This window comes from Canis lupus, chromosome 32 (assembly GCF_048164855.1).
Source record: "Canis lupus baileyi chromosome 32, mCanLup2.hap1, whole genome shotgun sequence".
NCBI lineage: Eukaryota > Metazoa > Chordata > Mammalia > Carnivora > Canidae > Canis > Canis lupus.
The window spans coordinates 23,851,807-23,868,512 of NC_132869.1; the positions used below are offsets into that span (position 1 = coordinate 23,851,807).

General features: G+C 34.4%; 1 long non-coding RNA gene across 3 annotated transcripts in view; it reads left to right on the plus strand.

The window, feature by feature from the left end:
- The window catches only part of LOC140622935 (uncharacterized), a 94,396-nt gene extending 79,919 nt beyond the window's left edge, over positions 1–14,477 (plus strand). The window contains exon 6 of one of the 3 annotated variants that reach the window (XR_012022592.1): positions 14,200–14,477. This is a non-coding gene — a long non-coding RNA (uncharacterized lncRNA). The remainder of the gene's footprint in view (positions 1–14,199) is intronic. The other 2 variants (XR_012022590.1, XR_012022591.1) reach the window with 2 other exon arrangements.
- The last annotated feature ends 2,229 nt before the right edge of the window (positions 14,478–16,706 follow it).

The window sequence follows — 16,706 nt, forward strand, 5'->3', positions numbered from 1 at the left end:
TGGAGGGAGGAGGGGAAGATGGGGAGTTCCTAATCAATGGGTTTAGAGCTTTAGTAATGCAAGATGAATAAGCTCTAGTGATCTGCCATATAACATTGTGGCTATACTTGACATTTTATTGTACACTTAAAAACCTCATAGAAGAATAGATCTTGTATTAAGTGTTCTTACTTCAATATAATAAAAATAAAAATAATTTTAAAATATAGCTAATTAACTCTTGGTTGAAGTCTCTACTCCATCTTTACTCACTCCTTTGGTGATAATAAGTGTTCTATGGTTTTTAGATACTATCTTTATGCTAATGACATTCAAACAGATATCTGTAATCCAAATTTTTTTCCCTGAACTCCAGTCTTCAACTGCTTATTTGACATTTCCACTTATATGTCTCCCATACTTTTCTATGACTGTAGAATAAATTACAAAGAACAGTTCCTTAAGACAATAGTCATTTATTATTCCAGTTTCCGTAGGCTAGAAGTCTGGGTGAACTGAATTGGTTCTCTGATTGAGATCTGATAAGGCCAAAATCAAAGTGTTGGCTAGAATGAGTTCTCATTCGGAGGTCCTGGAAAAATTGGCTTCCATCTTCCTTCCAAGTTGTTGACAGAATTCAGTTCCTTACAGCTATAGGACAGATGTCCCTGTTTTCTTGCTGTCTGTTAGCTAGGGACTACTCACTCTTAGCTTCTAGAGGGCACCCACATTCCTCATCACATGGCTCCTTCCATCTTAAAGCCACCACCAGTGGATAGAAATCTTCTTATGCTTCAAAAATGGCTTTCCCTTCTGCTATCTTATTCTACCACTAGCCAGAGAAAAACTATGATTTTAAACAGCTGATGTTGTAGTCGCCTTACCTTAAGATTAACTGATAAGCAACTTTAATCACATTTGCAAAGTCCCCTTGCCGTGTAACATAGCATTCACAGGCAAGATATCACCTCGTATTTATTGTCCCAGGAATTAGGATAGGAAGTCTGGGTAAGAGGAACATTATTAGAATTCTGCCAACTACAATATCTAATGGACATCTCAAACTCAGAATGTCCAAAACTGAGCCTCTGCTATTTGACCATTAAAATCTGCTTCATCTTTAACTTTCTCCATCTCAGTTGCTCAGTTTAAATACCACGAAGTCATTCTTGGCTCCTCACTTTCTCTCACATGACATATCTAATCTATCAGCAAGTCCTATTGACTCTACCTTTAAAATATACACAAAATATGACCACTTCTCACTCCTTTCACTGCCAATGCCCTTCAAACCATCTTCTCTTTCCTGAATTATTCAACAAAACCTCACTAGAATCCCCACCTCTTCCCCACCTATGTACAACACAGCAGCTGGAGGGAAAATTTTTGAAAACTAAATCAAATCATGTTCCTCCTCATATTAGTTAGATTAAAAGCCAAAATCCTTATAATCTTTATAAGACTCTCCATGATCTATACCATCTCTTTTTGCCTCTTTGACCTAACCCCTTATTCTCCTTTTCATTGATTCTGTTCTAGCTGCTCTGTTCTCTTTATTCTACCTCAAACAGACCAGACAAGGCTCACCACCATGGTCTTTGCATTGACTCTTCCTGTCACCTAAAATTTTTTTTTGTCATATATACAAATAACTAACTTGATACCTTCAAGTCTATGATGTCACTGTCTCAATGAAATTTACTCTGACTATCCTATTTAAAACTGTAATTTGCACCCTACATTTTAATCCCCCTTTCTCTGTTCTGGTATTTCTCTGTTCAATAGCACTTACCATCTTATAACATATTATATAATTTTCTTTTTATTATATTATATAACATATTATATAGTTTCCTTTTTATTGACTGTCTCCTCACCTCCTCTCCATGGAACTTAAAACTGTTAATTTTAACTTAAACTCGATGTAAAATGTTAATTTTAAGAAGGGTAAGATCTTTGACGGTTTTGTTCACTGTTGTATCCCAAATACCTATATAAATAGTACCTGGTCAATTAACAATAATTGAATGAGTAAATGTATTTATCATATATGAGATAGAGAGATTTATTCATTCCTGGGGGGTAAGGTGAGGTGAGATTAGAAATCATGGCCCACAAAGAGAGCTTTAAGATTATATCACATGGCTATTCTTTGGGTCTCATTCATGCCCCAAATTGAACAAAATTAATAATAAAAATAATTATAACTCCTAGCAGGCTTTCTTCAAATAATCATCTCACTGTTGAACCATTCTAATGCGCCAAAGGATCAAAAGTCTCATGGCCAAATCATTCTCTATGTTATTCCCATAGCAATTTTCTGAATAATATGATCAAAGCTATGTTAAATTTAATAAGGCCCAAGATATAGAAGCAGAACATTGATTATATAGTCCAAACTCTTCCCTGGCTACCTGGGTATCTTCTGAGAACTCTATGTGCTCCAAACTTAGAATGTCCCTATCTTGGATATTCATGGCCAATCCTTCTTTGTCTACTTCTTTCAAATCCTAGGCACTAAAGATACCTTTATTCTGTTATTTTTAGTCTGTAATACTATTCATCCTTCCTTTGGATAACAAAAAAATATCTAACATTTATTGAATCTTTACTAGCTGTCATATATTTTGCTAAGTACTTTATGTCACAAAAACACATTATCTGAGGATAATGATAGAAATAGATAAAGAACCTCAAGCATGCAAGTTTAAAGAATTTTCTAAAATTCCACAGCAAGTGTTGTTGAGCCAAGATTCAAATCCAAGCAACTCTATTTCACTCTCACAGTTCCACTTATACTATCTATATAATAGTAACAGATAAAAAACCTCAAGCATGCAAATTTAAAGAATCTTCCAAAGTCCCACAGCAAGTGTTGTTGAGCCAAGATTCAAATCCAAGCAACTCTACTTCACCCTCACAGTCCACTTACTAACTTTGTCCTGCCATTTCTCTGTCTCATTCCCAGAAAAGTACGTGGTGACTATCACCTTCCTTAAGGCCAGCTGGCAACTTTGCATAGAAACACATTTCATACCATCCTGAAATTGAGCTTCTGGCAGGGAGTAGAATGAAATGATAGAAACCTAGAACACTCTTTTTCTACAGACAATTCAGGAATCTCCATTATAGGGAATCAATTAAAGTAATAATAGCTTGTATGTATATATCCATTCATATATGCTATCTAATTTAAATGCACTTATTCATTCAAGAAATATATACCAAGTATATTGCATATGCTAAGCACTGTTCTAGACATTGATAACAGTTTCATCAGCTAGGATATCAGGTATTTTCATTCCTATTTCACAAATGAATTAACCAAGGCTCAGAAAAAAGTCACATGATTGCCCAATATCACACCAAGTTATTTGATGGCAAAGCAAGGACTAACCAAGGACTCTTAACTAATAGCTAAAGGTCTTTATTATCCAAACTTTCTGCAAACTAGACATATTTTTCCCTGAAACTATTCAAAGTAAGTTTCTTTATTTGAAAAAGACTACCCAGTTCCTGGAGTCTGATACAGTTTTCCATTATCTATAGTTCTAATATTTTTTAAAAAATAAATTCAGAAAAAGAAAGAATAATTAGATGACTCAGTTACATTTTATTTCACAAACACTTGCAATATGCCAGGCACTGTTCTAACTCATTTATAAATATTAAATCACCAAATTACTAAAGAATCATTTCAAACACACCATCCTCCTCAAAAACCTGCAATACTTCCAAGCATCTATCAAATTGGAAACTCCTTATCAAAGGTCTCATACACAACAATGCACCAGAAACTTTTCTCCAAGTATGAAATTGAATATAAGTAAAAGTTTCAACATCTCCACCAGTTTTTTTAAGCCAGCTTTTCCTCTCTGCTATAGACAAATAGACACTTTTACTCTTCTTTACCCAGTTTCTTCCTGTAATCTCAATACTTTTATATATCTAGCATTTCCTCAAACCCTTTGGAATAAGTAAATTTCAAAGATCCTTCTGATAAAAAGATCTTAACATAGTTGAGAAATGGGGGCACTTCGAGGTCATCTAGTCCAATTCTCTTGGTAAGGAAGGTAAGGAAGTAGGACCTAGGAAATTAAGAAACTTTTTCACTAATTAATAGCAGAGCTGGTTTTGGACAGATGTCTAATCCTGGGCCATTTTCACAAAGGGAAAAATGAGCACATCCTGATGAACAAATAGGAAATCTAAGTAGAGCTGCATCTGCACGGTGTAATTTTTAATTTGGTCAAAATGGATTTATTGTCAAGTAAAATCATTTTTTCTTTAAGACAATTTGTATTTTTCATTATTTTTAAGAATTTCTACACTATACTGTGTAATAGTATTGATTTATGCTCTGTATTTCATATTGATCCAAAAGGACACTGTCAAGGTCTGCCTTAATCTATAATTAAAGAAGTCTCGAAAGCCATTCCCTGAGAACTTAATTCCCATCACCTTACACACTGCTCTTTAACAATCGAATACTTAGCAACAGTTTAAAGATGTATTTTTACCCTTTCCACTCTTTGTGCTAAAAGAGAAAAATCATGTTTAAAATAAATGTCTAGTCATTTGAAATAACATTTCACATTCATCTGCCCTCAGGTTTTGCTTAAGAATGCTACTCATTGACAGGGAGAAAGCAAGTTCATTGTAAATCTTTTTTCCTATTCTCTCTTCTACTAGATAAGTGCTTTCTGCGTTTTTTTTTTTTTTTTATAAAAGCCCATTTAAATTCAGCATTTGTGTCCCTTCCTGACACAAAGAGCAGCAGTCATTATAAGAAACATACAATCTAACACTCAAGGAAATTCTGTGAAAGGAGCAGCACTCCCACATCTCTGATCTATGAGCCCACTTTTGGATACACAAGATCCAACCCCACTTGAAATTCCACTGGGTGATGGGCAATAAGGAGGGCACTTGATGGGATAAGCACTGGGTGTTATAGTATATGTTGGCAAATTGAATTTAAATTAAAAAATTAAAGAAAAAAGAACGCAGTGCTCTCTTTGATGGCATGGCTGCTTTCATGCTACAATAGCAGAAGTGAGGAGCAGAAACAGAGAATTTATAGCCTCACAAAGCCAAAAATACTAACCAGCCCTTTTGGAAAACATATGCAGACTCCTACCCTAAAAGATTAGACAGGGCAGTCCTAGGGCTTTAGGTTGCTCTTAGAGACATAAAAATAGCTTATTTCTCATCACTAAATTCAATAAAGCATGCTATAAATTTGTCAAAAAGAAAGAATGAAAGAAAGAAATTCCAATGGCTACTACATGGCTGCCCAAACACCTTAAGGCTGTTCCCTTTGCTCTCTTTGAATATTCCCCTTCTTAAATCCTCTTCCTTCTTACATTCTTTCTCATATATTCCCGTACCTCCATCTCTGCCTCTCGCTCACCTTCTCACCTTCTCCCTTTCATTCCCCTCCCTTGTCTGATTTTCTCATCATTTCCTTCTTAAAATCATAGCAACACAGTGTTGGAACCTAACAAGTTCTATCTGACTTTCAAAACCCCTCTATTATATTATGTCCAAATGAGTATCTGATGGTTAGAAATCCCTTCCCTTTTTCCGGCCAACTCAAGTCTACCTCAATCTTTCACCTAGAGACCAGAGTGTTCAGCCTCTGGATTCACAATTAGGAAGGGTAAATCTCTCTTTACATTACCACCAGACAACAGTCACCTTTCCAGTGATAAACCCAGTTTATTTTTTTGAATCATATCTTTATGGGAGATGACACTCCTCCAACACAATAGGAATGTTATTCCAGTGCAAGAGATTTATCACAAGTCAAAAGAGAGAAGGAAGGTGAGTCAGAGGCAGACAAAGAACTTGAAGAAGGCCTTTGCAAGAAATATCTAACCTCATTACCACAGAAGGAGGCCAAAGGAAGATTGGGAGATTGTTTTTATTCATCCTGGTCCTAAAGTTATTCTTTAGAATAAAACAGAAATGGTGGCAGCAAAGAGACAAAAAAGAATTCTCAGGTCATATGCAGTAAGTTCCACAGTAAGCATGTGTTAAAAGCAGAGAGAATGAGATGACTTGTGTTCAAAACACTCCTATACTTACTGGCCCTAGCCAGGTTCACTTTTCTTGTCTGCAAAACTGTGTTTAAAAAGAGAGAGAGAGAGAGAGAGAGAGAGAGAGAGAGTTGTAAGGATAAAATAAGAGAATGTCCGAAAAGCACAGAGGAGGTAACTGAAAGATGGGATTCCCCTTCCCCTCAGATCTAAGGTGGTGTTCCTTCCTCAAGACCTCAGTGAAGTGCAACCATGTGTTTCAGCATACACTGTAATGGAAATATTTTTAAAGTAGCCAAACTTCATAAGATATCAAAAAAGATCACAGCAAGAGAAAATATGAAACACATCACACATATTTCTTCACTTTTCTAAATGTAATATTTAGAAATTAAGAAAGTTAAACTCCACAAATCATTCTGAATCTTGACCTTGGGTCAAAGATTTTGCTAATTGCTTTTCATTAGCTTCTAGCATTATTGGCTACAGGCTTGCCCTTGTTTCTTTACAAGCTCAAATTTCATGCTTCCAAGATGACCAATGGAAAGGCATTCACTTGCCCTCTGAGTGCTACTTTCAACTAAAAATTTAGTAAAAACAATAGCTAATAGCATTAAATGCCCACTATATCAATGTACTGTGCAAGTACTTTACATAAGTTATCGCATGCAATCTTCATTGCCACACCATAAGTTATATACCATTATTATCTCCATTTTATAAATAAAGAAGCTGATGTCAGAGGCATTAAGTACCTCAAAGCAACACAGCAAGGCAAAGATAACACCAGAACTCCAAATTAGTTCAAAGGCCCCTGTTTTGGCAGCAACCTTTTTTACCTCAGCCACAGTAACTTTTGCAGACACGTCTCTAAAGGCAAGGGGAAAATAGCAAAAAAATGAACTACTGGGACTTCTTCAAGATAAAAAGCTTCTACACAGCAAAAGAAACAGTCAACAAAACTAAAAAACAATCTACAGAATGGGAGAAGATATTTGCAAATGACATATCAGATACAGGGCTAGTATTCAAGATCTATAAAGAACTTATCAAACTCAACACCCAAAACCAAACAATCCAGGCAGAAGACATGTACAGACATTTCTGCAAAGAAGGCATACAAATGGCCAATAAGCACATGAAAAATGTTCCACATCACTTGCCATCAGGGAAATACAAACCAAAACCACAATGAGATACCATTTAACACTAGAAACAGCAAATATTTGTGAGGATGTGGAAAAAGAAACTCTCTTACACTGATTGTGAGAATGCAAGCTGGTACAGCCACTCTGGAAAACATTTCGGAGGAGATGCCTCAATATGTGAGGAATACATCTACCCTATAACTCAGCAATTGCACCACTGGGTATTTACCCTGAAGATATAGGTGAAGTGAAAAGAAAGGGCACCTGCACCCTAATGTTCATAGCACCAATGTCCACAATAGCCAAACTGTGGAACGAGCCAACATGTCCTTCAAGAGATGAATGGATAAAGATGTGGTGAAAATATATATGCAATGGAATATTATTCAGCCATCAGAAGGATGGATACCTATCATTCACATTAACATGAATGGAACTGGAGGGTATTATGCTAAGTGAAATAAGTCAATCAGAAAAAAGCAATTATCATGTGGTTTCACTCATGTGCAGAATATAAGAAATAGGGCAGCAGATCATAAGGAAAGGAGAGGAAACAGTGGGGAAAAATCAGAGAGGGAAACAAACCATTAGAGACTCTTAACTCTAGGAAACAAACTGAAGATTACTGAAGGGGAATTGGGGGGGCGGATGGAGTAACTGGGTGATGGGCATTAAGGAGAGCACATGATGTGATGAGTACTGGGTGTTACATGCAACTGATGGATTTCTGAACTCTACAATCTAAAATTAATGATGTACTATATGTTGGCTAATTGAATTTAAATTAAAAAAAAAAAATAGGGCAGTCCGGGTGGCTCCACAGTTTAGCGCTGCCTTCAGCCCAGGGCTGATCCTGGAGACCCGGCATCGAATCCCACGTCGGGCTCCCTGCATGGAGCCTGCTTCTCCCTGTGCCTATGTCTCTGCCTCTCTCTCTCTGTGTCTCTCATGAATAAATAAATAAAAATCTTTTCAAAAAATAAATAAATTTAAAAAAATAAAAAACAAAGGCCTATGTTTTTAAGCAAAATATTCCACTGTCTCTATGTTTCTCTTCATTTAGTCAATAAAACTTTATTGAATGGCCCCTACATGCCAACCATTGTTTTAAGCAAATTAAAGGATATAAAGATAAATAAATCCATCTTGGATCTTCCCTTTGAAGAAGCTGAAATTTTACCAGAAAAAAATATTATAATAACAATAAAAGTGATGACAATTATAGAAAACATTTAAATAGCACTTATTATGTGCCAGGGAATATTCTAAGAACTTTATCAATATTAACTCCAACTTACTTAATTCTCCCAGGAAGCCTGTGAAATATGTACCAATTTTAAAGATAAGCAGGCTGAGGCACAGAAAAGCTAAGTAACTTTCAGAAATTGCACAGTAACATGTAGCACACTTGGGACTTGAACACAGATAGTGTTATGTCAACTCCATTGACTGTGAGCTAGGCATACATAACAATGATCCAAGGAAAACATGATGTGTGTTTAGAGAGGCACTAGTAAAATTTTGCTGCAATTAAAGAAAGGAAGAGACTACTTCTATCTGGGCAATGTAAAAATTGTCATGAAAGAAATAACTCTTGACCTGGACATTAAAGAATGAATTAGGGTCTACTCAAGGGCTGGAACAGTATCCTAGACAGAGGCATGAGCAACAGCACATAAGAGGAAAATTACAGAATGTGAAAGGGGAAAATAAAAAATCTGTTTCATTGGAACATCACTGCATCCTTGGCAATGGGAAATAGATTGAAAAAGAGAGTAAGGTTATAGCTCTTCTCTGTTTTATATTCTGAAAAAAATTAGAATATGACTTATCACTCAGACAAAGATGAATTAATTTTCCTGTTCTAATCTCTCTAAGAAAAAAGGAACATTCACTTCTCAGCTTTTTATGTCTTTATTTCTTTATCAGGAACTTAGCTTAATACATGGCAGGATAGCATATAGTTTAGGAGCATAGATTTGGGAGCCAAATAGACTAGATTCACATCTGATCTCCACCACTAACTATTATGTAACATTGTGTAAGTCTCACCTCCTCCCTGCTTTTATTATTCTATACAATGTGTATGATAAAGTATAGTTTCCAGGACTCAAGGAAAGAATATATAATACAGCACAAAGTACCTCCTTGGCACTCATTAAATATTAGATACTATTATTATTGAGTCTTTTGCTATTAATTTTGTATTAATTTTACCTTCTTCTGCTGGTTTCTCTCTCTCACTCACACACCTAACATATATCTGTATATGTCTAGATGACATCCAAAATACTTAACAACCAGTACAGCTTAGCACTAGCCAGTCAGAATATACACTGGTCACAATAAAATATATGTACACTGGCTAAATACCAACTTTGGCAATATGGAAATTTCTGAAAATAATCATGGATCTTAAAACAGACCATTTTCACAAGCAAATTAAATTAGAAATTTAGATAGATGGTAAATAAAATGAAGTTCTAGCTTATTGAACAAATGCAAACTATATGGTAACAGTGAAAGTGTGCCAGAACTAACATGATCATTCCAAAACTCATATACCAGGGTCCTTCAAATAAATAATAAATACATAGACACCTAATGAAGCAATAGTCATAACTTATTTAGTTTTAAAGAAATATCTGAAAAAGTTCCATGGCAAAGACAATTTAAAACAACAAAAAATATATACTATGGGTCTAGGTAGGTTAGAGAAAGCATTTCTTGGTGGACTAAAAACCATATTACACCAAGATATCTTAAAAATAAGTAAATAGGCACTTCTCTTGGGGGAAAAAATAATAATGACATCCTACACAAACCTTTCTTATTTAACATTATTATAAGAGATCTAAAAAGGCAATTCACAACAGTACAGCCAAATTTGCAGAAGATATTAGTTCTTCCAGGTAGTGAAATGCCAAGCCAATAGGAATAAATCATGTAAGTGAAATGAAAATTGTCAAATGAAATGCAATGTAGATCAGGATTAAATATACTTGTTAAAAGAAAATGAATTCATATATGCCTATAAAATTTTGAAATCCAAGTTGTAGTTAGATAGGAAAGAAATACAAGAATAATTACAGACTAAAAATATTACTAAGAGAGCAATTCATTACATTTGTCATGACAAAGAGAAGAAGAAAATACTGGATAATATTGGGAAAAAATCTTAAAAATAAGATAAAATTTGTTCTACTCTTATATAAAAATCTACCATCTGAGTCAAGAATACTGTGTACTGATGGGGAAAGGATTGTATCTTCAATAAATACTGTTGGGAAAACTGCATATCCACAAGCAAAAAAAAAAAAAAAAAGGAATGAAATTGGACCCTTAAATCACACCATACACAAAAATTGACTCAAAAATTGATTAATAAATGTAAGACTTGATACCAAGAAACTCATGAAAGAAAATATAAGCAGAAAGGTCCTGACATTTGCCTTAACAATAATGCTTTGGATGTGACACAAAACCACACAAAACAAAATAAGACATAAACAGATACAATTGCATGAACTAAATATTTCTGTATAACAAAAAAAAAACAGTAAAGAAAATGAAAAAGCAATCAATGGAATAGGAGAAATTATTTGAAAACTGTATATCTGATAAAACTGTATATTCTGTATAACTGAAATATACAAGGAATTCATTCAACTCAATAGCAATAAACAAATAACCCAATCTTAAAATTCGATAAAGGGCTTGAATAGACATTTTTCCAAAGAAGAAATATAAATAGGCACTGAGTTACATAAAAAGCTGTTCAACATCACTAATTATTAGGGAAATGTAAATAAAACCACAATGAGATTTTACTTCACACTTTCCTAAAATGGGTATTATCAAAAAGTCAGAAGACAACAAGAATGTGGAACAAATGAATTCCTATACACTGTTGGTGAGAATGTAAATTGGTATAGCAACTATTGAAAACTGTATGGATGTTCCTTAAAAATTTTTAAAAAAAATAGAACCACCATATGATCCAGCAATCCCATATCTGAGTAATTACCTAAAATAAATAAAATCAGTATTTTTAAAGATATATTTGCACTCCCATGGTCAATGCAGCATTATTCAAGGTGGCCAAGACATGGAAACAAAATCTAAATATCTGTTGAAATGTTTCTTTTTAAATGTGGGTATGTGCTTCATAACACAACATAATATTATTAAGTCTTAAAATTGGAAGGAAATCTTTATTCCAATGATGCAAGAATATTTCAATATGCCCAAATCAATCAACATGATATACCACATCAACAAAATGAATGATAAAAATTATATGATCATATCAATAGACAGAAAAGGCATTTGACAAAATTTAATATCCATTCATAATAAAAACTACTAACAAAGTGGATTTAGAAGGAATATACCACAACATAATAAAGGTCTTATGTGAAAAACCCACAGCAAACATCATACTCACTGGGGAAAAACTAAGAGCTTTCCCTCTAAGGTGAGGAACAAAACAAGAATGTCCACCCTCATCACTTTTATTTGACATGGTAGTGAAAGTCCTAGCCACAGCAATCAGAAAACAAAAGGAATAAAGGCATCCAAATTGACAAGTAAGATATAAAACTGTCACTATTTTCAGAAGACATGATACCATAGACACCCCTAAAGACCACCAAGAAACTACAAGAACTAATAAATGAATTCAGTAAAGTTGCAGAATACGAAGTCAACATACAGAAATCTGTTGTATTTCTATATACTAATAATGAAGCGGCAGAAAAAGAAATTAAGAAACAATCCCATTTATAATTGCACCAATGGGCAGCCCCAGTGGCCTAGCGGTTTAGTGCCGCTGTCAGCCTGAGGCGTGATCCTGGGGTCCTGGGATCGAGTCCCATGTCGGGGTCCCTGCATGGGGCCTGCTTCTCCCTCTGTCTGTGTCTCTGCCTCTCTCTCTCTCTCTCTCTCTCTCTCTGTGTGTGTGTGTGTGTGTGCCTCTCATGAATAAATAAAATATTTAAAATATATACATATATATATATATAATTGCACCAAAAATAATATAGCACCAGCAATAAATTTAACCAAGGTGGTGAAAGACTTGTACTCTGAAACCTATGAAACATTGATGGAAGAAACTGGAGAAGACACACATACACACACACACAAAAAAAGGAAAGATACTCCATGTTAATGAATTGGAAGAGCAAATACTGTAAAAATGTCCATACTACCCAAAGAAATCTACAGATGTAATATAATAACTATCAAAATACCAACAGCATTTTTCATAGAACTGGAACAAACAATCCTAAAATTTGTATGGAACCACAAAAAAACCTGAATAGCCAAAGCAATCTTGAAAAAAGAAAAACAAAGCTGGCTGTATCACAATTCCAGACTTCAAACTATACTACAAAGCTGTAGTAATCAAAACAGTATGGCACTGGCATGAAAATAGACACATAGGTCAATGGAACAGAATAGAAAACCCAGAAATAAACCCACGATTATATGGTCAAATAATCTTTGACAAAGGAAGAAAGAATATGCAACGGGAAAAAGGTAGTCTCTGACAAATGGTGTTGGGAAAACTGGACATGCAAAAGAGTTAAACTAGACCACTTTCTTACACTAGAACCATAAATTCAACCATAAATTCAAAGTGGATTAGACTTAAATGTGAGACCTGAAACCATAAAACTCCTAGAAGAGAGCACAGGCAGTAATATCTCTGACATTGGCCATAGCAACATTTTTCTAAATATGTGTCCAGAGGCAAGGAAAATAAAACAAAAATAAACTATTGGGACTACATCAAAATAAAATAAAAAGCTTTTGTACAGCAAAGGAGATAATCAACAAAACTAAAAGGCAACCTATGGAATGAGAGAAAATATTTGCAAATTACATACCAATAAAAGGTTAGTATCCCTATATATGAGGAACTGATACAACTCACATGAGAAAAAAACAACAACAAATAAGCCAATTATAAATGGGCAGAAGATATGAACAGACACTTCTCCAAAGAAGACATACAGAGGGCCAACAGACACAGGAAAAGATGCTCAATATCACTCATCATCAGGGAAATGCAAATCAAAACTACAGTGAGATATGACCTTGCATCTGTCAGAATGGCTAAAATCAAAAACACAAGAAACAATAAGTGTTAGTGAAGATGTGGAGAAAGGGGAATCCTCTTGTGCTGTTGGTAGGAAAGCAAACTGTTGCAGCCAGTGTGGAAACAGTATGGAGGTTTCTTAGAAAGACAAAACATGAGAGACTAACTCTGAGAAATGAACAAGGGGAAGTGGAAGGGGAGGCAGGCAGGGGGATGGGGTGACTGGGTGACGGGCACTGAGGAGGGTACTTGAAGGGATGAGCACTGGGTGTTATACTATATGTTGGCATATCAAACTTCAATAAAAATATAATAAATAAATAAATAAATAAATAAATAAATAAATAAATAAATCCAGTAATTGCACTATTGGGTACTTATCACAGAAATACAAAAAACACTAATTCAAAAGGAGTCATGCACCTGTAGTTTATAGCAACATTATTAATAAGAGCCAAATTATGGAAGCCACCCAAGTATCCATCAATAAATAGATGAATGGACAATGAATTGGAGTATATATACAGTGGAATATTATTCAACCATTAAAAAAGAATTAAATCTTCCTGTTTGCAACAACATGGATGGAGCTAGAGAGTATAATGCTAAGTGAAATAAGTTAGTCAGAGAAAGATAAATAGCTATGATTTCACACATATGTAGAATTTAAGGGAAAAAGTGAATAAGCAAAGGAAAAGAGAGAGAGAGATAAACCAAGAAGACTCAATGTGATTTATTACATTGACTTTCAAATATTGAACCACCCTTGCAACCCAGGAATAAATCCCACTTGATTGTGGTTAATTATTTTTTTAATTTGGTGTTGGATTCAGTTTGCTAATGTTTCATTGGGGATTTTTTATCTATGTTCCTCAGAATATTAGCCTGCAGTTCTCTTTTTTCATAGTGTCTTCCTCTCTTTCAGGAATGAAGGTATGCTGGCCTCATGGAATGAATCTGGAAGCTTCTCATCCTCTTCTATATTTTGGAATAGTGTGAGAAGAATGGGTATTAACTCTTCTTTAAATGTTTGGTAGAATTGACCTGTGAAGACATCTAGTCATTGATTTTTGTTTGTTGGGAGTTTTTGATTACTGATTAAATTTCATTACTAGTATTTTGTTCAAATTTTCTTTCTTCCTGAGTTAGTTTTGGGAGGTAATGCTTCTAGGAATTTATCCATTTCCTCTAAGTTTCCCAATTTGTTGGCATATAATTTTTTTTTATAATTTTATTCTCTTATAATCCTTTGTATTTTTATGGTGTCGGTTTTTATTTCTTCTCTTTCATTTCTAATTTTATTTATTTGAGTTCTCTGTGTGTGTGTGTGTGTGTGTGTGTGTGTGTCCTCTTTTCTTTCTTTCTCTTTCTTTATGAGTCTGGTGAAAGGTTTATCAGTTTTGTTGATTTTTTCAAAGAACCAGCTCCTGGTTTTAGTAATCTGTTTTATTGGTTTTTAGCCTCTATTTCATTTATTTCTGCTCTAATCTTTATTATTTCCTTCCTTCTACTACTTTGGACTTTGTTCTTTTTTGTAGCTCCTTTAGGTGTAAGGTTAGATTACTTGATATTTTCTTGCTTCTTGAGGTAGGCCTACATTGCTATACTCTTCCCTCTTTGAATAGTTTTTGTTGCATCCCAAAGGTTTGGGGGCATTGTGTTTTCAATTTCATATGTCTCCACGTACTTTTTTATTTTCTTTTTGATTTCTTGGTTGACTCATACATTGTCTTGGTTTTTTTTAAAAGATTTTATTTATTTATTTGAGAGAGAGAGAGAGTGCATGAGAGAGAGAGATCACAAGCAGAGGGAAGGAGTAAAGGGAGAAGCAGGCTCCCCACTGAGCAGGGAGCTCAGATGCTAGACTGAGGATCATGACCTAAGCTGAAAGCAGAAGCTTAACCAACTGAGCCACCCCAAGGACCCTGACCCATTCATTGTTTAGTAGCATGTTATTTAAATTCCGTGTATTTATGTTCTTTCCATATTTTTTTATGATTGATTTCTACTTTCATACCATATGGCCAAAAAAGATGCATGATACGATTTCAATCTTTTTGAATTTGATGAGACTTGTTTTGTGGTCTAACATGTGACCTATTCTGGAGAACATTTCATGTGTACTTGAAAATAATGTATACTTCCCTGCTTTGGGATGGAGTATTCTGAATGTATCAGTTAAATCCATCAGATCCAATGTGTCACTCAAAGCCATTGTTTCCTGTTTATACTCTGTCTGGATGACTTATCCATTGATGTAGTTGGGATGTTGGAAGTCTACTACTATTATTGTATTACTATTGATTTCTTCCTTTATATCTGTTAATAGTTGCTTTATGTTTGTTTGGATGCTCTCACGTTGGTACATAAATACTTACAATTGTATATTCTTGTTGGATTGTTCTTTTTATAATTATATAGTGTCCCTCTTTGTCTCTTGTTACATTCTTTGTTTTAAAGTCTATTTTGTCCAATATAGTGTGGCTACCCCAGCTTTCTTTTCACTTCCATTTGCATAACAAATGGTTTTCTATCCCTTCCTCTTCAATCTGTATGTGTCTTTAAGTCCGGAATGCATCTCTTGTAGTCAGCATATAATTGGGTCTTGCTTTTTTTTTTTTTTTTTCGTATTATTCATTCCATCACTGTATGTCTTTGGATTGGAGCATTTAGTGTATTTACATTATTAGTAATTATTAGTAGGTATGTACTTATTGCCATTTTGTTACTTGTTTTACAGATGTTTTTGTAGTTCTTTGTTCCTTTCTTCTCTTGCTCCCTTATGTTGTGGTTTGATGGCTTCCTTTAGGAATATGCTTGGATTCCTTTCTTTTTATTTTTGCATATCTACTACTGTTTGATTTGTGATTGCCTTTAGGTGTATAAATAAGTCTATATTAAGCTGATGGTCACTTAAGTTTGAGCCCATTCTAAAAGCACTCAATTTTTATTCTCCCCCATATTTTATACATATTATATCATATTTTACATCCTTTTATTTTGTGAATCTCTTGACTGATTTTTATAGATATAACTGATTTTACTGCTTTTGTGCTTTAACCTCCATACTGGTTTTATAAATGATTAATCTACTTTTATTATATTTGTATTATCCTGTGAAACTTTTCCTTTCCTAATTTTCTTACTCCTGATTATGGCCTTTTCTTTCCATTCAAAGAATTCTTTTTAATATTTCTTGTAAGTCTCATTTAGTGGTGCTGAACTCCTTTAAGTTTTGTTTGTCTAGGAAACTCTTTATCTCTCCTTCTATTCTGAAAGATATCCTTGCTAAATAGATTATTCATGGTTGTAGGTTTTTTTCTGTTTCAGAACTTTGAGGATATCATGCTACTTACTTTTGGCCTGCAAAGTTTCTGCTGAAAAAGCAGCTCAGAGCCTTATGGGGTTTCTCTTGTATACAACTGTTTTCTT